Below are 27,185 nucleotides of genomic sequence, written 5' to 3'. Positions count from 1 at the left end.
CTGGGATTCAAGGCTTGTGTGGCGCCACCACTACCCAGCTGAGACATTCTGGACTGTACTTTTCTAAGGTTAGTGTTCTTAATGCCTGGCTGTAGCTTACTCCAGCATTTTATCTTGTTTATGGTGTCTCTGCAGTGCAGCAAGGAATAGCATGGGTTTTGTCCACTTCCATGCGGCTGTGGGAAATTACCAGCACTTGTATGTAGTGAGGAGTTGGTGAAGTGTTGAGTGCTGAGTACCTGGTGCCTTTGTCTCTTTTCTCATTACTGTGACAAAATAACCTAACCAGCAATTTGGGTCTGTAAGATGGCTCACCAGGCATAATTCTGACTACCTGAATTTGATCCCTGAGATCTGTGTGGTGGGAGAGAGCCAACTCCTAAAAACTGTCCTCTGAACTCCACATAGAAGCTATGGTGAGCACATGCCAGTGCCCATTCAAAAGCAACAACAAAATAACTCAGGCTTTTTATTTTGTTTTAGAAAAGGCCGCAGAATAGTTTCACACTGACGGAGTCTAAAGCCATGATGGTTATAGATAGTACTCTATTCTGAATTGGCAAGACTAGATTGGAATCTAAGCATTAGGTTGCTGGTAATGTATCAAATGTTAATGAGTTATGTTATAAGATGTATAATAAAATAGTAGGTCAGATATCATTGGCAGACTTATTTTAAAGAACTGTATTTTGTTTCTCTTCAGTTAAAAGTTGTTAGTTATTCTGAGGAAGATGTTTTTATGAATTATTTGCCAAAACTTGAGAGGAGCCTTGAAGACAGCAACTGAAGAACTTTGGTCTAGAAATCAGCAGAACCAATCTAGGTTCTCTGCTTAAACATATACGAAAATGTTTGCTCACTTTTCAGTCCAGCAGTGCTAAAACCCATCCTAAAATTTATATTTTTCCCGTTAGATAATCTTTGTTTCTGTTTCATTGTTTGAATCAGTTGATTTTTAAAAAGAAATACATACATACAAGGTTAGACCTTTCCCACGAGTCAGAATATATGATGGTAGACCATTATGGCAAATGGCTACAGTTGTTGGGAAGTGGAGGAAGGAGACCAGCCTGGGCTGCAGAGCAAGATCATATCTCAAAAGACAAAAAGAAGATCGATACTTATATGTCAGTGACGAAACAGCTAATTGCTATATTAAAACTGTTGTGGGAACAATTGAGGATTTAGCTCAGTGGTAGGACATTTTTGTCTTGTGTAATTCCCTTCCCCAGTGGTTTTCGACCTTTTAATATTAATACAGCTACTTGTGTTTGGTGACCCCCAACCATAAAATTACTTTTATTGCTACCTCATAACTGTAATTTTGCTGCTGTCGTGAATCATACTGTAAATATGTTTTCCAATGGTTTTAGGCATTGAAAGGGTCGTTTCACTCCCCCCCAGGTTGAGAATCATTGCCCTACATTTTTTTTAAAAAAAAAACAAGAGTCGCCAACATGACTTGACATTCTGCCTGTGATAACATTTTGCTAGTATTTGGGGTTTTTGTTTTGTTTTTAATATTTTTAATGTTGCCTCTGCGTGCAGATGCAAAGGCCAGAGGTGTTGGATCCCCTGGAACTGGAGTTTAAAACAGTTATGAGCTGCCAGACTTGGTTGCTGGGAACCCAGTTGGTGTTCTTAACTGTGGAGTCATCTTTTTGCACCAGGGTCCCACTTTGTAGACTAGACTAGCATTAAACTCAGATCTACTCTATCTCCTGAGTACTGGGATTTAAATACATATGCTATCATGTCCAGCTCCCATCCCTTTTGATTATATTTTCGAGTAATCTTTTGGGACATTCCTAGTCATACATCATTCATTGACAATAAAAAATATTTTCAAAGAATATTAGAAATTTTCTTCAATACAAATAAATATGGAGAGAAAATAAACTTGTGGTTGTCTATCCTCTCTGCTTTGTCTCTTCATTACTTAGGTTTCTTTTTTATTTGGTTGGTTTGTTTTTGTTTTCTTTGTTTTTGAAATGGTTTCTTTGTGTAGCTCCGGTTGCCCTGAAACTTTTCTGTAGACCAGACTGGCCTCAAACTCAAGGGATTCGTTTGCCTCTGCCTCCTGAGTGCTGGGATTAAAGCACCACCACCAATTTAGGTGTCTTTTATCCTGTCTTAATTACCAGATGTCCATAACAGAACTGAAATGGAAGCACAGTGTTGGTAGAGGGCATTCCTACTTGCTCTGTTAAAGGAAAGCCATTATTTAAAGATGCTGGCTGGGTTTTGAAAGATCAACAAGGTCAGACAAATGACTGAAGACAATGTGGGCCTTTCCTGCATGGGGGAATCTGTAAGAATCTATAAGAATTAGAGTATCCTGGCTGTCTCTTTACAAGCTGAGGTAGTTGTTGGGCAGGGAGAGAGGATGGAGGGAGGAGGTTGAAAAATCTGTGGGGAGGACACTTGAGTTTGGCAGTTGCCAGGAGTGACAAGAATGGTAAGACATGAGTAAAAGAATGTCACAGTGAAGGCTTGAGGCAGGGTGTCATTATGTAGCTCACTTCTGGGTGTTCTGGAACTCAACTTGTATAGATCAGGCTGGACTCAGAGACCAGACTGAATGTAACACAGTCTACCTCTGCTTCCCAGGTGCTGAGATTAAAGGTGTGCCCCACTAGGGCCTGCCTTGATAAAAATCTCTTATGATCTGCCAATAGCAGGGTCTGCAGTGGGCAATGCTGGGAATCTAGGAGAACAAGTCAGAAATACTAATTGCCTGGTTTCAGGAAACTGACCATTTAGCTGGAATGGATTCATTTTTCAAAATAAATTTTCTTTGTGTAGCCCTGGCTGTCCAGGAACTTTCTCTGTAGACCAGGCTGTCCTTGAACTCAACAGAGATCTGCCTGCCTCTGTCTCCTGAGTGTAGGGAGGGATTAAAAGGCATGAGTCCCCACCCCTGGCACATTTTTTTTCTTTTAGCTTTTAGAAAATTCTGAATGATGGCATTTCCACCTTTGACTGTTCTTAATTGCAACTATAGAAATGCACAATGCATTATTTTACAGAGTTGGTTTAGGTTTGCTAGTAAATAATTTGTGTGTGTGTGTGTGTGTCCGTCCCAGGGTCTTGTACCTGTTAACAAGTTCTCTTCTACTGAGCAGCATCGCCAGCTAGTTACTGTTTTTTCTCGTTTGTTTTTAGTGTCAAAATTAGACCATTTTTACAGAGAATAGGGAATGTTCCTTCTCCTGTTCTCCTATTTTTGAAAGCTAGAATGGCTTGATTACTAAAACTTGATAGAATTTGCTTATGAAACAGGTTGTTTTTCTGGGTAGTTTGATTTTGGTGTGAAAATACTTCTATTAAAGATTATTTCTAGATGATTATATGAATGTCTTCACTTTATTTCTTTTTTGAAGTGTTGTTTTTCTTTGTTTGTTTGTTTTTTGTTTGTTTTTTTATTTGTATTGGTGTGAGGAAGTTGGATCCTGGAGTTACAGACAGTTGTGAACTGCCATGTAGGTGCTGGGAATTGAACCCAGGTAGGTCCTCTGGAAAGCAGCCAGTGCTTTTAACTGATGAGTTGTGTGTGTGTGTTTTGCCTGCATGTATGTATGTGCACTGTATGCATGCCCTGTGCCTTCTGAGGTCAGAAGAAGGATCAGGTTTCAAACTGGGGTTAATGGTTATGAGGCACCATATGGGGGTACTGGGAACCCAAACCTGAGCCCTCTCTCCAGCCCCTTTCTGGTTCTTACTACATTGTTTTTCTATAAATTTATTCGTGTATTTATTGAAGTTATTTTAATTTGACCTTGGAACATTCACTCAAATGTATCTAAACATTGTTTAAAGAATAAATTAAATACATAGATTATCATTGTGCAGATAATAAAATAGGTACTTTAGAGGTCTGGCGAGATTGTTCAACCTAAGCTTGTCTTCTGGCCTCCATGTGCACAAGCACCCTTAACCAGTCCCCCTCTGGAGTTGGTTACTGTCTTCAGTTTTTTGTGATTCACATTTTCTTTTCAGTCTTGCCTCATATTTTTTGCTTTTACTGAATCATGACATACATATAGAAGAAAAATAGAAAAATGGATTTGGAGCTAACAGGTCTACTTGGCAGGATAACGTGCTTGTCGTACGAGCCTGATGGCCTGAACCATGTAGAGATAAAGGGAGAGAACTGACTACCCAGAGTTCTCCTATGTGACCTCCACATGTGTGCCGCATTACAGGTGCAGTGAGTGCAGAGGCTAGAAGAGCTCCAGTTAAAGATTGCAACTTGAGGGGCTGAGGAAATGGCTCAGTGCTAACAGTACTGACTGCTCTTCATCAGAGGACTCAGTTCAATTCCACAAATCCATGTGGTGGCTCACAGCAGTCTAGAACTCTGGTCCCAGGGGATCTGACTGTCAGTATTCAGGCCTTTGCACTGGCCTGCTGCCTTTGTGGTCCTGACAGGACCTTCTTCCGTTTTGGTTTTTCGAGACAGGCTTTCTCTGTAGCTTTGGTGCCTGTTCCAGAACTAGCTCTTGTAGACCAGGCAGGCCTCGAACTCACAGAGATCCTCCTGCCTCTGCTTCCCGAGTGCTGGGATTAAAGGCGTGCGCCACCACCGCCCGGCTCCTTCTTCCTTCTTCCCTTTCAAAAGGGCCTTGCCCTCCTCTAGTCTGTCTGTCTGTCTGTCTCTCTCTGTCTCTCTGTGTGTGTGTGTGTCTCTCTCTCTCTGTCTCTGTCTCTCTCTCTCTTGTCTCCTCTGCTGTTCCTTTCCCCAGAAGCTACTCTCCCCTCCTTTTCCAATCACTTTCCCCCAGTTAAAAAAAAACTCTCCACCTGAGCTCTGTCACATGGTGTCTTTTACAAGCCGATTTTTTTTTTAAATTACAACACTGACACCATTTTCTGACCTCTGCAGGCACTCTGTATCACAAATGTGATATGCTCTGTGTCACAAATGTGATATGTAGATACACATCAGTAAACACTCACACATAAAAAATAAAATCTCAAATAAAGATTGCAGTGTGATATAGTTTCACAAATCAAATGTACCCATTATAACCTTACTTCCAACCAAATGAAGTTTGAACCCCAGCATCAAAGAAGTTCTTTTTAATTCCCTTTCAGTCATTACTCTCATAAAGAAACCTCTTTACTGGCATCTAACAGCAGATTCATTTGGTTTTGTTCTTTTATAAATAGAATCAGGTAACATGTTCTATTTTATGTCTTTTCTTTTTTTATTAACATTGTGCTCCTGTTTGAGGATTCATCTTTACCACAATATTAATAGTATATGATAAAAATTATTTTTTGGGGCTGGAGAGATGGCTCAGTGGTTAAGAGCATTGCCTGCTCTTCCAAAGGTCCTGAGTTCAATTCCCAGCAACCACATGGTGGCTCACAACCATCCGTAATGGGGTCTGGTGCCCTCTTCTGGCATGCAGGCATACACACAGATAGAACACTGTATACATAATAAATAAATAAATAAATAAATAAACAAATTATTTTTTTCAGTCTGAGAATAGGCCTTTGGTCTGTTGCCAGCTTTTAGCTCTGTTTATTTTCTTACTAATGTATTGAGACAAGGTCTTATGTAACCCAGCTTGGTCTCAGACTTACTTGTAGCCTAGAATGAGTTTGATCTTTGGATCATCCTGCCTCTACCTTTAACTGTTGGGATAAAAGACATGAGTCACCATGTCTAGTTTGTGCAGTGCTGAGGATTAATTTAGGGTTTCATGCATGCTAGGCAAATACCACACTAAGTTACATTCCCAATCCTTATATTCTCCATTTCATTTTTTTGTTTGTTTCTGTGTTGTTGTTATTTTAAGTGGGTTTTCATTATGTAGCTCTGGCTGTCCTGGAACATACTGTGTAGACCAGGCTGGCCCCAAATTCACAAAGATCTGCCTGCCTCTGCTTTCCAGGTGTTGGAATTAAAGGCATGTGCCACCACAGCCAGCTTGCTCTCGGTTTGTAATTAACAGTGCTTCCATGGTTATCTTAAATGTGTTTAGTGAATTTATACATGTTTCTCTTAGGTGTATATGTACCATAGGAGCAGAATGGTTGTGTCACCAACAGTGCATAGTTTCAGATGTCTCTAAAGTGATTAGATTTTACAGTACTCACACTATTGGTTCAGTTCTATTCAGCCACCTTTGGTTTTGCCACTTTTTGCTGTGAAGTTGTTTGTGGTGTGTGTGTGTGTGTGTGTGTGTGTGTGTGTGTGTGTGGTGCACACATGTTTGGAGTCCAGAGGTTAATCCTCAGGAGCTGCCCACCTTTTTTTTTTTTTTTTTGATATTCTGTCACTGATTGGCTAGCTGACCAATGAGCATCATGGATCCTCCTGTTTCTGCTTCTGAGATTACAAATACATGCCACCATGCCTTGCTTTTTCTGTGGGTTCTGATGATTAAACTCAGGTCCTTATGTTTATACAGCAATCGCTTTACTGAGTTTCTATCCCCTCAACCATATTACTGTTTTATGTATTGCAAGTATTCCCTCCATTTTGAGTTCCCTTTTCTTTTTTTTCCTTTTTCTGTTGCTTAAAAGGATATTATGCTTTAAAATAAATTTTTATATTTGTAATTGTATATTTGGTTAAAAAATTTGCATTAGGCCAGCAAGATACTCAGCTTTTTAAAGTACTTGCCACCAAGCCTAATGACCTCAGTTCGATCCCTCAGACCCCACATAGTGGAAGGGAAGAACTTGTTCTTGCAAACTGATCCCTGACCTCCATATATGCCCCTCTCCCAAGATAAATAAAATGCTTTTTTGTTTTGAGGTTTGTTTTTATTTTGCTTTTTTTGAGACAGGGTCTTACTTTGTAGTTCTGGTTGGCCTGAAACTCACGGAGTGCTGAGATTAAAGGGTGTGTTGTCAGTCAACACATCATCCAATAAATGTAACATAACAGTTGTATAGCACAATTCTACGTGCAGCCATCAGTTGCATAAAACACCGTAAAATGACTTGTGATCCTGTGATGATTTGAAAGTAGTTGACCACATAATCTCATAGGGAGTGGTGTCACTATTAGAAGGTGTAGCCTTGTTGTAGTGGCGGTGGACTTTGGGGTCTCGTTTGCTCCAGCTTCACTGATTGTGACATTCAGTTGACTTCCTGTTGCCTGCAAGATGTAGAACCCTGAGGTACTTCTCCGGGACCATGTCTGCCTGCATGCTGTCATGCTACTTGCTCCGATGATAATGGACTGAACCCCTGAAAATGTAAGCCGCCACTTGAATTAAATGTTATCCTTTATAAGTGTTGCTATGGGGGGAAAAAGAGGGCTGTGGTCATGTGTCTCTCTTCACTGAAGTAGAAGCCTTAACTAAGACAGATCCTAACAGGTAGCTTTATGAGTACTTTCTAGAAGCTTAGGTGTATGTTTACAGTATTGAAACAACAAAATGTTTCAATCCTTGTCATTATTAAGAAATCTTTTCATTTTCTGTTGTAGATAAATTTTCTAATACTTCTATTAGAATCTAAATCTTCTGAACCCTGACTTTCAGTGTCATCCTTAACTTCGACTTCTGTTTCCAGATTTAAAAATATAAATCTGTACAAATGACTATTCAATCACCCATTTTTACTTCAGACTTCTCTTTCCCAAAATTAAACGACATACAGAGCACAACATTTCTCCAGTAATCTTTGTCTGTGTTACTATCTACATACCAGAAGGGACAACTCTCTAAATATCTATTTTCTCTAGGTAGCCGGGCACACTGTACAAATTGTATCCTGTAGCCAACAGTTCATAAGGACTCTTTGGTATAAGTCTATAGTGGTCTTATAACCACACAAAGTGGCTGATCTCCCTTGCAGGCCGAGCCTACTTACTAGAAGAGACAATGGCTAAGTTTTCCCTGTGAGCAGGGCATGGCTAAGCAGTAGGTCAAGTGGAGGAGAACAAATTAGATTGAGTTACTTTTCCTTACTCTTAATGTAATCTTTTTTGTTGTAATTACAGATTTCAGTTCTCAGGTGGAATTGATCATTTTGTCTGTTAAGCAAATGAGTCACGGCTATTTAAAAGTTGACCTGTAGCTGGGTGGTGGTGGCGCACGCCTTTTATCCCAGCACTTGGGAGGTAGAGACAGGTGGATCTTTGAGTTTGAAGCCAGCTTGGTCTACAGAGCTAGTTCCAGAGAGGCTCCAAGCTACAGAGAAACCCTATCTCAAAAAACTGGAGAAAAAAAAAAGTTCACCTGTAATAAAGCATCTGTAGATATTTCTACCACCCTTGCCTTGTTTCTGTCTCTTGTGCAGTTAATAATCAAGTGAATGCTAGATACTGTGTGTGAAGTTTATGAAGACCCTAGGTGACATTCTCTTCCTCCAGAGAGGTTCACGGAGCCTCTAACAGACAGAATGAGATAACATCACCTGAGTCCAGTCGGGTTATTTTAAACTGTGATTTAAAGATTGGCTGCAGTTTTCGTACAGCTTTGCCTACTTCTGATTTTTACCATCTATACATCTGCAAGTCAGGGGTATTTATTAAAATTCTCAGACCCAGACTATTTCTGTCACCTTAACACTGTGAGACCACAAGAAATAATCTTTTTATTTATTTATTGTAACACAAGGGCCTGCTTGTCGCCCCGGCCGCCCGGCTTGTTTGGCCCATTAGCTCAGGTTTCTTATCGGCTAACTCTTACAACTTATATAGCCCATTATTATTATCTGTATTAGCTATGTGGCTCTGGTACCTTTTTTGGCAGGGCAGGTCACATCTTCCTTCTTAGGTGTCTGGACAGGACTGCGGAGGAATGGGCTTCCTTCTTCCCAGAATTCTCCTGTTTTCCTTACCCCGCCTCTACATCCTGTCTGGTTGTCCCGCCTATACTTCCTGCCTGGTTACTGGCCAATCAGCGTTTGTTTAAAACATCATTGACAGAATACAGAATTGTCCTGCACCAATTTATTTTTTTAATTAGTTCTGTGTGTAGGGGTCAGAGGACAATCCTTGGAAGTCAGTTTGTTCCAGTAGAGTTCAGCAAGCCAACTTAAGCTGTTATGCCTGTGCAACAAATATTTTTACCCTCTGAGCCCCCCTCTCACCTGGCCAGAAACACTCTTCAGTAGCTTAGGAAAAAGTGTGTTTGTGTGTGTGTGTGTGTGTGTGTGTGTGTGTGTGTGTGTGTGTGTTTCCCTGTCTGCTGTAGTAGATTTCTTGAAAACCCAAGTTTATCTGGCTTCTTTGTTGTTATGGCCTTAGTATACTACTAAGATTGGCTACAAATGCCACGGTTACACTGAAAAACACCACTTTCCAGGTGAACATTAAATAGGGAATAGAGAAAGGGTGTGTGTGTGTGTGTGTGTGTGTGTGTTTCTGTGGCAAGTGCCAGACTTGGTATTTGCTTTTATGCACAAAACAAGACTTGAATGTGTACTTTGACATAATAAAAGATGTCATATGAAAGTATAGTAATTATGAAAATGTCTCTTACATAAAACTTTGTTCTTTTTATATCTCCTTCACTGCTGTTGCCTCAAACCTCTTTATATGTAGGGAAGACGATTATTTCTGTTATACAGTTGTAGAGGATGAAATGAATGTAGGGAAAGTACGTGCATGCAGGCTTCATAGTCAGCATTTGTGACAGTTAATCCTTATTGTCATCACCTTGATTGAATTGAGAAACACCTAGGAAATGAGTAAAACACATCCCTAGATGTTTTTGTGAGTTTTTTGAGTGCCATTTCAAGGAGAATTAACTGAAGTAGATCCACATCTGAATGTGTACAGCACCATCCAATGGGCTAGGAACATGGATAGAGTAAAGGAGGGAAGAGAAATCTACAGGGGGCTGTGGTACACCCTACTACAAGGCAATGGTCACTTCTTTGCTCCCTCCCCCGCCTGCCAATGCTTCTCTGCCTCCCCTCAGTCATAGGGTCATGGAGCAGAACTTCTGCTCTGTATATGGAGTTCAAACTGAGCTAATGTAAGTCAGGCTCCAAAGCACACCCTCCCCCCAAAAAAAAGGAAAGAAAAAACTTAACAGCTTATGAGAGTAGTTTATCAGTGAGAGATAAAACATTTATAAGCTGTTTGTACCAAATGGAGAAATCTCTAATTTTTTGTTGGATTCGTTGACAATATTAGAGGAAAAGGATGATTAGGGACTGAGAGAGTAGGACAGTAAAAAGGGGGGCGTTCAGGGGTGGGGCTTGCTGAGGTTAGACCTTAAGGAAGGGACTGAGTAGCATTCAAGAGAGTAGAAGGGTAGGAAGAGGGGAAGCCTGGCAGGTTGGAGGGAGCAGGGAGGGGTAGGGGAACTGCCTTGCCTTCAGGACAGACTGGAGGAAAGCAGGAGTTGCCTGAGCTGGCTAAGGGCGGCCAGAGTTGGGTCCCCGGTAAGATGGGACTTCCCCGCTGGGGACTGGAATTGAGCAACACTGTGGAAATAAAGATGGGGGGGAGGGTTGATTAGGAAGGCAGGAACCAGGCCTATACTGAGCCTCCCTAGTTTCATGCACACACACCTGTACACTACAAGATGGTGGGAAATACAGATGAGCTCTTTCCCTGTCAAATACAGAAAAGAAAGTTCTGTGAGGCAGATATATTACTGCTGTGGACATAAACACAGCTCTCACTTCACAGGAAGTAGCAGTTTATTCTTGGGTTAAATGTGAATATCCTTGGTCCAGGAACACAAATAGATTCAGGTTACCCCAAATACCATGTTCGAATGTGGAAACATTTCATAGTTTTTATAGTTACAGAACAAAAGTAAATCATAACTCAGTGCACTTTAAATTTTATGTGTGTACATGTGTGGGTGCGTGCATACAATGAATGGTATGTGTGTAGAGGTCAGAAGACAATTTGTGGGAGTTGGTTCTTTCCTTTTACCATATGTGGGCCCTGGGGCTCAAACTCAGGTCATTGGGTTAGGGAGCAAGTATGTTTACTAGCACAGCCACCTCACTGGCCCGGATCAAGATGTTTTCTAAATACATTAGTGTGAACATCAGATAGGTGGGTTTCAGCAAAATGGAAAGTGTTATGCCCAGATCACAGAGTCCCTTCCAAAACCAACTAGGAGACCACGTTCTGGATGTAAAAACAAAGAGCCTTTATTCTTGAACAAGTGTACAAACTCGACTCTCCGTGTGTCCAACATATTGAAGTGATCGGAGAGCTGCCCCCCCCCCCAGCTCAGTTGGGGTTGGGTTTTTATAGCAGCAAAGGTTCAGGACCCCTGACTGGCTGGCATTTGTCTAGGGGTGTCCTGGTGAAAAGCAATGGGTGTGTGCTGACAGGTGATCTACAATGGTTGGAATGTTAGGAATTTCCTTTGGATGGTCTGTTCCTGGGGGGTGCCAACTTATGGCTTTTCCTGGAACCTTGTGCTGCCCTGGGCCCCACAGAAAGATCTCTGTTTTCGGTTTCAGAAGCTCTCTAGTGACATTCCTAGCTTTGGAGTTTGTGTGTGCATGTGGAGACCAGAAGTCAACATTGGGTGTCCTCCTCTATGGCTCTCCATCTTAGTTTCTGAGACAGGGTCGCTCACTAAGCCCATAGCTCACTAATCCAGTTAGACTGGCTGGCCAGGAAACCTCAGGGTTCCTTGTCTCTGTTGCTGGGATAACAGATGTTCGCTGCTACCCCTGCCCTTTTTACATGGGTGTGAGTACTCAGGGTAAATTGAGCCAAGGTCCTCATGCTTGCATAGCAAGCAACAAGTGCTTTATCAATGTGTTTGGGCCATGCCCAAACATCTCTAGGATCACAAAGTTCTAACCAGCCTTGTAATCTTTAAACATGGGTGTGAGTCTTTTCCCTGGGCTTCAGTTTACCCTAAAGTCTGGTCGATCCAAGTATATATAAGAGGTGAGTCTTTTCCTTGGGCTTTGGTTTACCTTAAAATCTGGTCAAATTAAGTATATGTAAGAGAATTATCAGTTGAGTGTCTGTCACAATTGCATGAGGGATTTCTAAGTTACTTAATTACTTGTTCTTGTTTCATCTCCAACAGCTAATACATGCACAATATACAGTACTCAAGGATGTATAACAATATTAGTGATAGTCCTTGGGGTGTCCTGATATTCCTGTTTACTTCCTTGCAACCTTCTTCAAGCAGGAAATATCTCATGTATTGTTTTATAACACCACTTTTAAAATCACAGCTCTGGCCTTCAACACTGGGTGACTTAGACACTGCGTTTTTGAGACAGGATCTTTCTTACACAGTAGCCCAGATGGGTCTGAAACTCACTGTATAGCCCAAGATGTCCTGGATCTCATGGTGATCTCCTGAATGATGGGAATGCTAACATTTACTGCTGTAACCTTAGCCTCCTTTCTCTTGGGTGAGACATTTATACCTTTGAATTATAGAAATGATTGCATCGGCTAAATAACTATGTCTTGAGAGTAGGGCTGGAAATGAGAGCCCTGAAGCAAATGATGGGTGTGTAGTCTAATTAATGTTTCTGAACATAGGTAACTTCATGAAGGCTTTGAAAAAAAACTATGTAAAAGACACTTAAATTTACCATTTTGTCTGGGCAGTTGTGGTACACACATCCCAGCACTTGAGGCAGAGGCACACAAATCTCCTGCATTTGAGGCCAGCCTGATCTATAGATAAGAGTTCCAGAACAGGCAGGGATACACAGAGAAATCCTGTCTTGAACAAACAAAACAAACAAAAAATCTTATTCCTACTCTTGTGGAACAAGGTTCGATTTTTTGTGACCTTGGACTCACAACTGTCCTTCAGCCTCTCAGGTGTTGGGATTACAGTTGACAGTGCCATGTCTGGCAGGGCTAGAGAGATGGCTCAGTGGTTAAATCACTCTTTCAGAGAACCTAGGTTCAATTCTTGGCATCTATGTAGTGGTTCACAACCATCTGGAACTCCAGTTCTAGGGGATCTGGTGTTCTCTTCTGGCACATGGTGCATGGATATATACGTAGGCAAAACACCTATACCCATAAAATAATAATTTTTTTTAAAAAAAATGATGATGCCTTGGCATCTTAACTATTTTAATAAATACATTCAGTATTTGAGTATATTTACATTATATAATCAAGCTCCAGAATTCTCTTCTTTTTGCAAAGCTGAAAACATATACCCATTAAATAACTACTCTCCATTCCTCCCTCTCTTTGTTCCCTGGCAATTACCATTCTACCTTATATGAATTTGGCTTTTTGTGACTGACTTACTTCATTTATCTTGATCTTAATGTCCTCAAGATTTATTTATCCATACTGTAGCCTGTGTCAGAATTCCCTTTTAAATGCAACTGAAGATAATCATTAAACAAATTAAGCCATTCAAAGATGAGGTGATTTTGGTTTGGTTTGTTTTACTTATGTGTTCTGCCTGCATGTACACCTGGGAATTGAACTCAGGATCTCTGGAAAAGCAGCCAGTGCAGTGCTTTTAACCTCTAAGCCACCTCTCCAACCCCCACAGATGAGTTTTTTAAAAATCATTTGTGGTTCTTAATTTTCCTGCAGGCTATAAAGTCATGCATTGTATATTGACGTGAAAGTAGAAGCAAAGCAGAACTGTCTGGAGAAGAGAAACAAGACCAGTGGGAGGGGAAAGAAGAAGGCAGAGGGTAGGTAGGTAGGGCTATGGAGCAAGGGATTTAGTTAACATTGTATGACGTACACTTGTATGAGAATGACCTTATATTGCACATTACTGTGTACGGTTGAATAGGTTCTTAATTTTTTCATTTGACTTTTATATGTATGAGTGTTTTACTTGCATATATGTCTATGTACCATATAGTTGTGTGTAGTGCCCATGGAGGTGATAAGAGGGTGTCAGATCCTCTGGGACTAGAGTTACAGAGAGTTGTGGGTGCTGGGAGTCCAACCTGGGCCCTCTCTGGAAGAGCAGTCTGTGTTTTGACACTGAACTATGATTCCAGCCTCTTGATCTAGTCTTGAGCTTTCCCAGGTCCTGCCTTTTGTCATTGTCCACTTCACAGATTGTCTCAGGGATGATCTGTACTGTTCCTCATGAACTTTCTTCTTGCCACATGTCTCCACTACTACCACTCTTTCTCAGTTGAAACATGCACACTCCCCAATATTTAGTCTGTCTCCCTGTTGGTCTTTTTTGAAATGGGTATTTTTTTTTCTTCTTTTTCCTCTATCTAAGGCAAATACATTTTTTTTTCTCGAGTATTTCATGCTAAAAGCCATTTCCTTTACAAAAAAGTTTCCTCCACATCTTTCCACGAGATGTCTCTAGTCTTTTCAAAGTCTTTGACTTGTTATAGGTAGTTTTGGTTGGTTGGAAGGGTAAGGGTTGTGTTGACAGGGCTGCAAGATTTATGTACCCCGATATTAAGCCTCTCCATTGACAAACCAAACTGAATTAAGAATTAAAAGTCCAGGTTTAATGAGTAAGACAACAAACAGCTGGGTAGTCTCAGTGGTAAAGAGAAAATCTTGAGGGAGAACCATGTGGCAAGTCGGTGGACTGCATCTTAAATTGTCTGTTAGCATGGTCCCTGTCATCTTTGAGGGGAGGAGCCGCTGTTTAGAGAGGGCTTTCTGAGACTGGGCAGGGTTTGGAGTGGGGATGGGAGAGATGGAGCTCCCCCCAAACATCCCAGACTCTTTAGGTATTTGGGCACTGGGTTTATATCTGGCTACTTTTGCGGGCATAAGACAATGTGGGAATGGGAAGTTGAGGAATTAGTGGGGGAGTCTGGGCTCACGGCCAATGGGAGGTATGGGTGAAGAAGTTAGCTGCCATCCAGGAGACCTCAGGCATCTGTTCTCTGAGGGAGCTAAGAAGGCAAGTTAATAGGAAAAAAAATAGATTATTAACACTGGCCCTATGCGCGGGGTTAGCCATGGGAAGAGTGGAGATCGTCAGCAAGAATGGAATGGAGATGTGCCCTGATTATAATACTGCTCACAACAGCCACCAGCTCAGCTGATTGTTATGCTTTCTTTTCTTCTTTATTTTTTAAAGATTTGTTTATTATGTATATAGTGTTCTGTCTGCATTACAGAAGACACCAGATCTCATTATACATGGTTGTGAGCCACCATGTGGTTGCTGGGAATTGAACTCAGGATCTCTGGAAGAGTAGCCACTGCTCTTGACCTCTGCGCCATCTCTCCAGCCCCCCCCCCTTTTTTTTTAAAAAAAAAAAAAGGTTTGGTCTCACAAGTTTAGTCTTGGCAGGCCTCACACTTCACCAGGTAGACCAGGCTGGTCTTGAACTCAATAGAGAACCACCTGTCTCTGCCTCCTAGACTGATGGGATTAAAGGCCTGGGTCACCATACCCAGCTTCGGTAATTCTAGTGAGTGCTCATAGCTCTGCATTCTAAAAGTAAAGGCAGTTCTTGCTTCAGCTTGTCTCTCCTTTAGGTTCCTATTGTTTTTCCTTCTCACTTCAGGCTCAAGTTCTCATTACTCTATTGAGTTTCTTGATTTACTTGTTTTTACTTTAATTAGTTTATTTAGTTTTTATTTTGCTTTATTTAGTTGTTGTTGAGTTTCTTTCTCTCTTTCTTTTTTTTTTTTTTTCTTTTTTTGGTTTTTCGAGACAGGCTTTCTCTGTAGCTTTAGAGCCTGTCCTGGGACTAGCTCTTGTAGACCAGGCTGGCCTTGAACTCACAGAGATCCACCTGCCTCTGCCTCCCGAGTGCTGGGATTAAAGGCGTGCGCCACCACTGCCCGGCGTTGTTGAGTTTTATTTACTCTCTTACCCTGTTCCTCTTCTTTTATTGGGTCCCCTGGGATTGAACTCAGGTTTTCAGGTTTGGTTTGCCAGCAAGCATCTTTGACTACTGAGCCATCTTAACGAGCCCCTTGGTTTTTCTGTGTGTGTTTTGTTTCTGGTGTTTTTTACCCTGTGTACTTCTTACACTATATAATTGTGTATTACTATCTCTTTCACATATCTGTGAGTTACTTATGACATGTACTAGCAACCTAAAGTTAAATTTTATTTAAAATAAATTGTCCCTCATTTGCTTGACTTTCTTTTGCTTCACCATTTTTTTGTTTTGGTTTTCTGAGACAGGGTTTTTCTGTGGATCTTTGGCTGTCCTGGAACTCAACTTTGTAGACCAGACTGGCCTCCAACTCAGATCCACCTGCCTCTGCCTTCAGTGCTAAGATTAAAAGTGTAAGACACTATTTTTAAATGAAACAATTCTAAGCTTTTTCTTAGTACAACAGCGCTCCCTGACTCTATCTGAAATGAAATGTCCAGATCAAATAAAGTGTTTGTAGTGCATGACCAGATTGCTCTGTATGCAGAAACAGTTTTGCATTTATGATATCATTAATTAAAGATATTGTTAGCAATATCTTTGTGCTTCCTTATCCCCCCTTGATGTGATTTTTTTTTTTTTTTTTTTTTTTTTTTTTTTTTACTTTTAAATGTGTGAGGGCAGAGCTGGGTTGGTAGAGTGCCTGCCTTGCATGTATAAAGCACTGGGTTTGATCTTACATTGTCTAAACTGGATAGCATGCTGCACACCTGTAATTCCTACACTCAGGATGTCAAGGCAGGAGGATTAGAAGTTCAGGTCATCCTTGGCTATGTAAAAGTTGAGAACAGCCTAGGGTGTGTATGTGCCTTTTTGTTTTTTTTTTTTTGTTTTTTTTTTTTTTTTTTTAGAGTATCGGGTAGTTAGAATTGCCTTATTCTATTGGCGTTGTTTGTAAAGCTAAATCTTTTACTCAGTTTTGCGCTTCTATCAAGAATTTGAATTATATTTAAATAATTAGGCTGTTTATCCATTAGAAATTGGGTATTAAGTAAATCTTTAGTTTATTATGAGAAGATAGACAGTAGAAGCAAGCTTCATTTAGAATTATTATAAGTAGGTATGGTGGTACACACCTTTGATCCAGCACCCAGGTCCTAGCACTGCACAATTTTAGCTCTCCCCCTTGTTTGTAATTTGTTCATCAGTGTGGCTCATTATCTTCTGTTTGCCTTGTCTGTAGCTGTTTTATTCTACAGACAATAATCCAATTCAAAATCTTCAACTTTAGGGTTGTTTGCTTCTTTAGCCTAAGTTCCTTCAACAAGCCCCATCTTTTTCTTGAGTGTAGTTGTATGTTTGTTGCTCCTGGGGTTCTGATGCTTATAGGTCTCAGTAGGAAGAGCTAGGAAAATGTATGCATACTGACTTACAGATTGCGTCTTTTTCTGTATGTGTTAACTGACTGCTTGCCTAGGTGTCACTCATACCTTTAATCTTACCAATCAAAAAGCAGAGGAAAGCAGATTTCTGTGAATTTGAGGCCAGCCAGGACTACAGTTGTGAGCCCATAACTCAAATAAAAGTTCTAGCATCTGTGTGTAGTTTATTTCTTTATGCCTTTAGCTTTAAAGCATCCCACTAAAGTACTGTCTGACAGATTTTTCCCTACTGTTCTTAGCATGGTTCTGCAATTCATTTGTGTTACAATTAAGTTTATATTTATATTTATATTTATTCCATTTGGGATAACAACTACCATTCTATTATTCTTTGAAATTCTCTTAAAGTACCTCTAATAGATGCTAGGATTAGAAACATGGACCACACACCTGTCTTCCTCATTCATTTGCTTCTGCAGGATATACTACACATGAATTCACATTAATGTATTCAGCTTCTGTCCAATATGTGGTAGGTAGTGTATTAGTTAGGGTTCTCCAGAGAAAGAAAACTGATGGAATGAAAATCAGTCTCTCTCTCTCTGTCTCTCTCTCTCTCTGTCTCTCTCTCGCACACGCTTTATTACAATGGCTTACAGTTATGATCTGACTCTTCTAACAGTAGCTGGCTCCCAGTGGGAAGTACAAGAATGCAGTAGTTGTTCCCGCCCACAGGGCTGGATGTCTCAGATGGTTCCTCAGTATAACTGGATTACTAGACTAGAAAGCTCTAACACAGTGGAGAGAGGACTTGCCAGTGAAAATGAGGGCAAGTAGGCAGAGAGCAAGCTTCCTTTCTCCATGTTCTTAAATCTGCTGCCAGCAGAAGGTGTGGTCCCGATCAAAGGGGAATTCATAATCCCACATCAGATGATTTGATCAGGAAAAAAAAAAACCCTCCCAGGTGTACCCAGATACTTTGTTTGGTTTGTTTGTTTTGTTTTGTTTTTTGAGACAGGGTTTCTCTGCAGCTTTGGAGGCTGTCCTGGAACTAGCTCTTGTAGACCAGGCTGACCTTGAACTCCCAGAGTTCTGCCTGCCTCTGCTGGGATTAAAGATCTGCGCTGCCACTGCCCAGCCATACACTTGGTTTTTAGTTAGTTCCAGATGTGATCAGATTGACAAGAGTAGCTATTACAGGTTGGTTTTCTTCTCTTTTAAAATATGGCTCTTCATGTACTTGTACATCATCCTTGTCAGGTGCCGTGCTGCTCTTCTCTGTATTAGTGCGTGGGCAGGGCTTTCTTATTTTGTAATTTAGCAGTATTGTAGTACATGTAAGACATATCTAGGTCAGGACAAAAACTTACATCTTTTGATTTGAATACTATATTTTCTTCTGACAAATTAGTTCTTTTTTTAGAGTAGCATATTGGAAAATGTAATAAACAGTAAGATTTTGGGGGGCTTAGTGTTAAGAGCACTGGCTGTTCTAGAAGAGGACCCAGCATCAGTTCTCAACACCCATATATGGTAACTTAGGGTATCTAATTTCTCCTTCTGGTATCTGAGTTTCTTCATGATTATGCACATGAGCTCATGAAGATATGCTCACTGCACATAAAAGTAATAAGTAAGTAAATAAATCTGTTTGGTTTTTGGCAGGTGAGGGTGTTTTTGTTTGAGACAGTCTTACTATGCAATCTTGGATATTCTAGAACTCTCTGTATAGATCAGACTGGCCTCAAATTCACAGAGATACATACACCTGTCTCTACCCCCCAAGTATAGGAATTAAAGGTGTGCATCACCATGCCTGTTGTATAAATCTTAGAAAGAAAATTTAAAATAGTTTTAAGACCAGAACATGTTGAAAAATGCATTCACAGCCATCAACATTAGTCCAGAACACCTAGAGGTTACTTATGGCATCAGGTTTTACAGTACCTGTAAGGTATTGGAGCCTACACTCTAATCATTTGAGTGGCTCCAAAGCATTTATTACTGTTGGTTTCAGAGCCAAAATGGCTTTAGGCTAGCTTCTGTTCTTTTATATCCTCATTTAATGACTTGAACTCGCTTTTAAAAAAAGAAAAAGAAAAGGACAAAAACCCAGTTGCAGTGGCTTGGTGCACTATGAGAGAGCTAAGTTAAAGTAAGGAATACTTTTAAAGCAATCATTATCATCTACCTGCTTATTTTTGGAACAATAATTTGGATCAGTCTAACTTGCTTAGCATCTGAAGACGAGTTAATTTTTATCTGTGAAATGAAGTACTGTAGTTTGGTGTTCAGATAATTAAAGTTCTCCAAAATGGGAGGCTTAGAGAACAGCTTAATGACTTCCTCTAAAAATAATCCATTCACAGTTGATAGGTAGCATTTTGGTTGCTTAACATTGTGTACAGTGTGTGATAGTTTTACATAACCACTTTATGTAGACAAATACTATATGAGCTTTTGCCATGCGATATGACTGCATGACAGGTAGCTAGAGAGGATAGAGAGAAAAGCTAAACAGAATCAGAAATTCCATACCAAGGCATAGGGAGATTGTAGAAGGCTAGGCATTTGTTCCAAAGGTATTGTCATTAATCAAAACCTGTTCAGAACATTTCCCTTGGAGTTGCCTTCAATATCAACCACAAACCATGAAAGAAACCAGCCCCTTAATTTTGTATCATAGCTCAGTGTGTGTAAGGGTGCATGTACTTACAAGATGGGTGTGAGCGTGCATGAATGGGTATGGTTTCTCATAAGTGCCTCTACCTTGCATTCTTTTAAGAGATTTGGTTGTGTTTGTTTTGTTTTTTAAGACGGGGTTTCTCTGTGTAGCCATGGCTTTCTAGAACTCACTCTGTAGACTAGGCTGGTCTTGAAATCAGAGATCTGCCTGCCTCTGCCTCTCAAAAGTCTAGCAAAAAAATGTTATAATTAAATTGTTATAATTATTGTTTTTTATGTCTGTGTCTATATGAGTTAAATGTCACAGGTGTATAGCTGCACTTGGAAGTCAAAGGTGGATATTTGGTTCCTTGGGACTAGAGTTAAAGGTGGTTGTGAGCCTTTGTGTAGATGCTCAAGTTCTCTGAAAGAACAGCCAGCATGCATCTCTCCAGCCCTTTTCTTTTCTTTTCTTTTCTCTCTCTCTCTGTCTCTGTCTCTCTGTCTCTCTTCTCTCTGAAATAGGATTTCTTCCTGAAGCTTGGGGCTGTGCTGTTGGATTAGAATAGCTGGCCTGCCAGTCCTAGGAATCTGCCTATCTCCACCTTCCCAGGATTGAGATTATGAGCACACACCACCGAGCCTTGCTTCACATGTGTGTGCTGGGAGTCAGGTTTCCATGCTTGTATGGCGTGTACTTAGTTAAGGTTTCTATTACTGTGAAGAGATACCATGATCTCAGCAGCTCTTACAAGGAAAACATTTGAGGTGATAGCTTATAGTTTCAGAGATTTATTTAGTCCATTATCATGGTAGGGAGCATGATAGTGTGCAGGTAGACGTAGTGCTGGCTACATCTTGATCAGAAGGCAATAGGAAGTGAACTGTGACACTGGGCATACTCCACTACCACCTGGCAAAAAACTTTCATTTTATCTAAAAGTTAGAGGCAGAGAGGCTGGGCCTGGTACGGGCTTTTGAAACATTAAAGCCTACCTTCCACACACCTAATGCTTCCTAAACAGTTCCAACTGGGAACCAACATTCAAATATATGGGCCTGTGGGGATCATTCTTATTCCAACCACCACATTCCATTCCCTGACCCCTAGAGGTAGAGGCTCATGACCATATCATAATACAAAATGTATTCAGTCCAACTTTGAAAGTCCCCATAGTCACGGTTTCAACACAGTTTCAAAATCCGAAGTCTCTTCTGAGACTCAAGGCAATCTTTTAACTATAAAGCCCTGTAAAAGCAAAAGGCAAATTGCATGCTTCCAACATATGGCATAGAATTTGCCTTTCCAAAGGGATGAAAGAGTGATTATTGAGGAAATTCTGAACCAAAAGGAGATCCACCTGCTTCTGCTTTCTGAGCCAAAACAAGACCTAAACCCTGCAGGGCAAACTCCAAATCCTGTAGCTCTACGTCTCATGTCAAAAAAGCTTAAATAGCTCTTCAGATCTCCAACTCCTTCCAGCTTTGTAGACTGCAACATACTTCTCTCTTTTGGACTGGTTCCGTTCTCTTTCGGTAGTTGTCCTCAGCAGATATCCCATGGCACTGTCCTGTCATCTCCAACATCTTGTGGCCTCCATCAGAATCCAGGCTTAACTTTCACAGCTTCATGCAGTGGCTCTCCAGGCCTCCATACAGGGACACCCTTGACTTCAACAGCATTCCTCAATAGCTGTGGAAGATTCTGTTCCTGACTCTGTCTAGAACCACGTGTTGATTCAATTCTGCCTTGAGATAGAACTGGCCCTCTACTTGAATTGTATCTGCATAAATTTTGCTTTATAGTTGAGTTGCTCTTTAGGCAGAGGAAATTCTCAGGTATCATCCTAAGGGCCCCATTTTGAATTTTTCTCATGGTTGGGATTGTAGACTTGAAAAAAAATCTTACACAAGACTATTAGAGGCGGAGCCTGTATTCTGTCATATTGGAAGGTACGCGTTTCCTTGCGATCTCTTGGTAGTGGCTAATAGCTGCTTGGTTTCTCCTATGTAAAGTAACTTTTTTCATTTTGTCCTCAAGCTTTGGGACAGTTTCAAGACTGCATCTGAAATAACCTTGGGCCATCTGGGTCATCGATGGTGATATAATCCTTGGCAGGTGGATCTCTGTGAGTTCAAGACCAGCCTGGTATACAAAGCAAGTTCCAGGACAGCCAAGGCTATACAAAGAAACCCTGTCTCGAAAAACCTAAAATGTGCACCTGGAGTTTAGAACCAATTTTTCATTCTTTCTCTGATATCCTTATTTGGAATTAATCTCTTTGTGTTAGTATTTCTGTGAGGGTAATGTTGTGTATTGACGTCTCCATTCCTCCCTAAATTCAGAGCTCAAGAACAGGATTTTTTTTTCCCTCCACCACCCTTAAGATGAAGTCTTTCAAAAAGGAAGTACATTTCGAGTAGCTTGAGTTCCCCAGAAGCTGTGACCAGCATTTTCTTGTTGCTGTGGTAACCCTATCAAAACAGGAAATGAAGTTGCTTTACCATGACTATTCATAATTGACTCATGTTAAATCCCTTCTTCCCTAAGTGTTCACAAAACTTCTGTTAAATAATATCCAGAATTTTATGGCCTTTGTGTCTATTGTTTCCAGAACAGCTTCTGGAACCTGTTCCAACTCAGCCCTGGAATAGACCATATATCCAAAGTCCTGTGTCCTTTTAAATTCTTTTATTCTTGATAATTTTGTGCATATATGCAATGTATCTGGGTGATGTCTAGCCCATATCTTTCTTCCCACTTCCGCCAAAGTCCTCCCACATTCCTATCCTCTTATTTTTCTAATAAGCTTTGAGTTCAATTAGTGTACCTACATGGACATGGGGCCATCTACCAGAAGATAGACAACCCATCAGCAACTGTGCCTCCAAAGAAAAATGACTTCTTTCCCAGCAACCATCACTTGCCGGTAACTCCTCAGCTATTATTGGATATTATGAACCCTTCTCTCATTCATGCTGGTGTGATCATATGCAGAATTTCACATCACTCCTCCCTATCCTTCAACTCTTACATTCTTTCCCCCATCTCCCATGAAATTTCCTGAGACTGGGGTATGGGGACATGATACAGATGTTCAGTTTAGGACTGAACATTGAGCAGTCACTTGTTCCCAGCACTTTGACCATTTTCAAGTCTCTGCATTGACTGCTGCCCACTACAGAAAGTTTCTCTGACCAAGATTGAGAAAGCATTGAAATTAATGGGTTTAGGGGCTGGAGAGATGGCTCAATGGCTCAGAGCACTAGTTTTTCTTCTAGAGGACCCTGGTTCAATTCCCAGCACCCACATGACAGCTCACAGTTGTCTGTAACTCCAGTTCCAGGGGATCCGACACCTTCACACGAATGCACATGAATTTAAATTTAAATTAAAATAAATTTAAGTAAAGTTTTTTTTAAAGACCCTTTAAAAGAAACTACGGGTATAGATATTTAGAAGGCAATTTGACAGCATGTCTAGTTAGCAAAACAGCATTAGTGGATTCTCCTCAAGGACCCATGGCTTCCCTGGCCGTGGACTTTGAGTACCAGACACAGCTCTACTGTAGAGCGGACTTCAAATCCAATCCAGAAGTGATGCTGTGTACTGAACTTGGGCCTCCTGGAACAACAGTGTGAACTCTTATCCACTGACCCAGGCAGGGTCATTCACTACATGACTTTGGCTGGTCTGGAACTTCCTATATAGACCAGGCTGGTCTTGAACTCAGAGATCCACCTGCCTCTGCCTCCTTAGTACTGAGATTATAGGCATGTGCCATCAGGACAGATACTGTAGCTCACTTTCCCCTTTCTTTTAAAAATTTTATTTTATGTAAATGAGCCTTTTCCTGCATGTGTATCTGTGCAGACAAGAGCAGGCCACACTATATGAACAGGATCATGGCTTCCTTTCATGTGAAGCTGGAAGAGGATAGTGTCAAACCTTCAAACAAAAAAAATTATTTTGATTATTTCACCACCAAGACAAGCACTGATGCTTGACTCCTAAACAACCCCATTAGACAAACCCATTGTGCTGGCCACACCTTTGATCCCAGCACTCAGGTAGGCAGGGGCAGGCAGATCTGAGTTCTAGAACAGCCAGGGCTAGAAAGACCCTGCTTTAAAAGTAAATAAATAGCTCGGCAGTGATGGCACATGCCTTTAATCCCAGTACTCAGGAAGCAGATCTTTGAGTTTGAGTGTGGTCTACAGAGTGAGTTCCAGAAGAGTCAGGGCTACACAGAGAAACCCTGCCTCAAAACAAACTAGACTAAATAAATTAGTAAATATAAATAAATACGCGAACAAACAAAATAAAAGCCAATCCTGGTAGATTATAGTTCTGTAAATCAGGCCAGATTTGACTATGATGTTCAGTGAAAACTAAGAATTTGTAATGTTGAGTTTTTGACCGGTATTTTACAACTTTTTTTTTTTTTTTTTTTTAATTTTTGCTGTGCTGAAGGATCAAATACCGCAGCTTTATGATGCTACCAGGCAGCTTTCTGGCACTGAGCTGACAATCCCAAACATGAGTTAACTGTGGGTTTTTTTTTTGTTTTGTTTTGTTTTTTGTTTTTTGAGACAGGGTTTCTCTGTGGATTTGGAGCCTGTCCTGGAACTAGCTCTTGTAGACCAGGCTGGTCTCGAACTCACAGAGATCCACCTGCCTCTGCCTCCCAAGTGCTGGGATTAAAGGCGTGCGCCACCACCGCCCGGCTGGGTTTTTTTTTTTTTTTATGGTCTATTTAACTTTATTTTATATGCATTGGTGTGAAGGTGTCAGATCCCCTGCAACTGGATCTTCAGACAGTTGTGAGCTGCCATGTGGGTGCTGGGAACTGAACCCAGGTCCTCTGGAAGAGCAGTCAGTGCTCTTAACCACTGAGCCATCTCTCCAGTCCCCTTGTTAACTGTTTTAATGGTGTTTTTTTCTTTGTTATGATTACCAAAGAGAGTATGTCTTTTATTTATTTATTTTTGTTTGTTTGTTTTTGAGACAGGGTTTCTCTAAGTTGTCCTGGAACTCTATAGACCAGGATGGCCTTGAACTCAAAGAGATCCGCCTGCCTGTGCCTCCCCAGTAAGGTGTGCACCACCAACAACAACCTAAAGTAGGCCCGAGTATAGATAGACTTTCCTAAACTGTACATCCCTTTGCCTGCCTCCCTGAAAACCACTGTTTTGGGCCCTACTGTACAAACCAAGGAAAACAACATTTAAATACTTAATTCTGTTTAAGAATTGTATTTCATTTCAAAGTATTTGGGGGCAATACATGTGTTAATGGCATCGTGAGATGATTGCAACCACCACCAAGATTACTCCTAAAGCATCATCTTCGGGTGGACTCAACAGAGGTATCAATAAAAATAAATACCATTTTAGAAGCATGAACTTTAGAATAATAAACTGTTTTACCGTGTCATGGTTCTAGTACTTAATGAGGAAACAAAATATTTCATTGCCATAGTCAGTGGCCAGATGTTGACATTTATTAATATAAAATGCCTTTGTAGAAAATATTTAAGTAAATGACTGCCCACCCCCCCCCCCAAAAAAAATAGTAGTAATATCGAAAAATTTGAACCATCCTGAAATTGAAAGTGAAATATTTATTGCTTTTGTTCAGAATATTTAGTTATGTCTTTAGGATAGCTTGGGAAAAACTAAAGTCCTATCATGGCTGTGAAAGTATTTTTGTTTTGTTTTGTTTTTTTGTTTTACATTTTTTTTATTGATATTTATTGAGCTCTACATTTTTCTCTGCTCCCCTACCCTTCTTCAACCCTCCCCCAAGGTCCCCATGCTCCCAGTTTACTCAGGAGATCTTGTCTTTTTCTACTTCCCATGTAGATTAGATCCATGTATGTCTCTTAGAGTCCTCATTATTGTCTAGGTTCTCTGGGATTGTGATTTGTAGGCTGGTTTTCTTTGCTTTGTGTTTAAAAACCACCTATGAGTGAGTACATGTGATAATTGTCTTTCTGTGTCTGGGCTACCTCACTCAAAATAATGTTATCTAGCTCCATCCATTTTCCTGCAAAATTCAAGCTATCGTTATTTTTTTCTGCTGTGTAGTACTCCATTGTGTAAATGTACCACATTTTTCTTTTCCATTCTTCAATCAGGGAGCATTTAGGTTGTTTCCAGGTTCTGGCTATGACAAACAAAGTTGCTATGAACATAGTTGAGCACATGTCTTTGTGGTACGATTGAACCTCCTTTGGGTATATACCCAAAAGTGGTATTGTGGGTCTTAAGGAAGGCTGTTTCCTAATTTTTGAAAAATCGCCATACTGATACCTAAAACAGCTGTACCAATTTGCATTCCCACCAGCAATGCAGAAGTGTTCCCTTTTCCCCACAAGCTCTCCAGCATAAGTTGTCGTCAGTGTTTTTGATCTTGGCCATTCTTACAGGTGTAAGATGGAATCTCAGAGTTGCTTTGATTTGCATTTCTCTGATGACTAAGGATGTTGAACATTTCCTTAAGTGTCTTTCAGCCATTTTAGATTCCTCTGTTGAGAGTTCTCTGTTTAGGTCTGTACTCCATTTTTTTTATTTTTTAATTTTTTTTGATTATGTGATCTTTTGGTGTCCAATTTCTTGAGTTCTTTGTATATTTTGGAGATCAGACCTCTGTCTGATGTGGGGTTAGTGAAGATCTTTTCCCATTCTGTAGGCTGTCGTTTTGTCTTGTTGACCATGTTCTTTGCTTTACAGAAGCTTTTCAGTTTGAGGAGGTCCCATTTATTAATTGTTTCTCTCAGTGTCTGTGCTGCTGGGGTTCTATTTAGGAAGTGGTTCCCTGTGCCAATGCGTTAAAGTGTGCTTCCCACTTTCTCTTCTATAAGGTTCAGTGTGGCTGACTTTATGTTGAGGTGTTTGATCCATTTGGACTTGAGTTTTGTGCATGGTGATAGATCTGGGTCTATTTTCATTCTTCTATATGTTGATATCCAGTTATGCCAGGACCACTTGTTAAATATGCTTTCTTTTTTCCATTTGATATTTTTTGCTTCTTTATCAAAGATCAGGTGTTCAAAGATGTGTGGATTGGTATTTGGGTCTTCTATTCGGTTCCATTGGTCCTCCTGTCTGTTCTTATGCCAGTACCAGGCTGTTTTCAGTACTGTAGCTCTGTAGTAGAGTTTGAAGTCAGGGATTGTGATGCCTCCAGAAGTTTTTTTGGCTATCCTGGGTTTTTTGCTTTTCCATATGAAGGTTCTTTCGAGGTCTTTGAAGAATTTTGCTGGGATTTTACTGGGCATTGCGTTGAATCCGTGAAAGTATTTTTTAGAAGATTACTTTAGGTTTTGTTACAGAATTACTCCAGTATTATGATTCAGTTTCTTGAAAGCAATAACAACAAAAATAGTCCTGTTTTGTTCACATAAGTTG

General features: G+C 40.5%; 1 protein-coding gene across 3 annotated transcripts in view; it reads left to right on the top strand.

Moving 5' to 3' along the window:
• The window catches only part of Mapk1 (mitogen-activated protein kinase 1), a 76,771-nt gene that overhangs the window by 8,055 nt on the left and 41,531 nt on the right, over positions 1-27,185 (top strand). The window lies entirely within an intron of this gene.

This window comes from Chionomys nivalis, chromosome 3, assembly GCF_950005125.1.
Source record: "Chionomys nivalis chromosome 3, mChiNiv1.1, whole genome shotgun sequence".
NCBI lineage: Eukaryota > Metazoa > Chordata > Mammalia > Rodentia > Cricetidae > Chionomys > Chionomys nivalis.
Note: the sequence above shows the minus strand (reverse complement) of the source record. Positions and strands in the feature narration are given on the sequence as shown.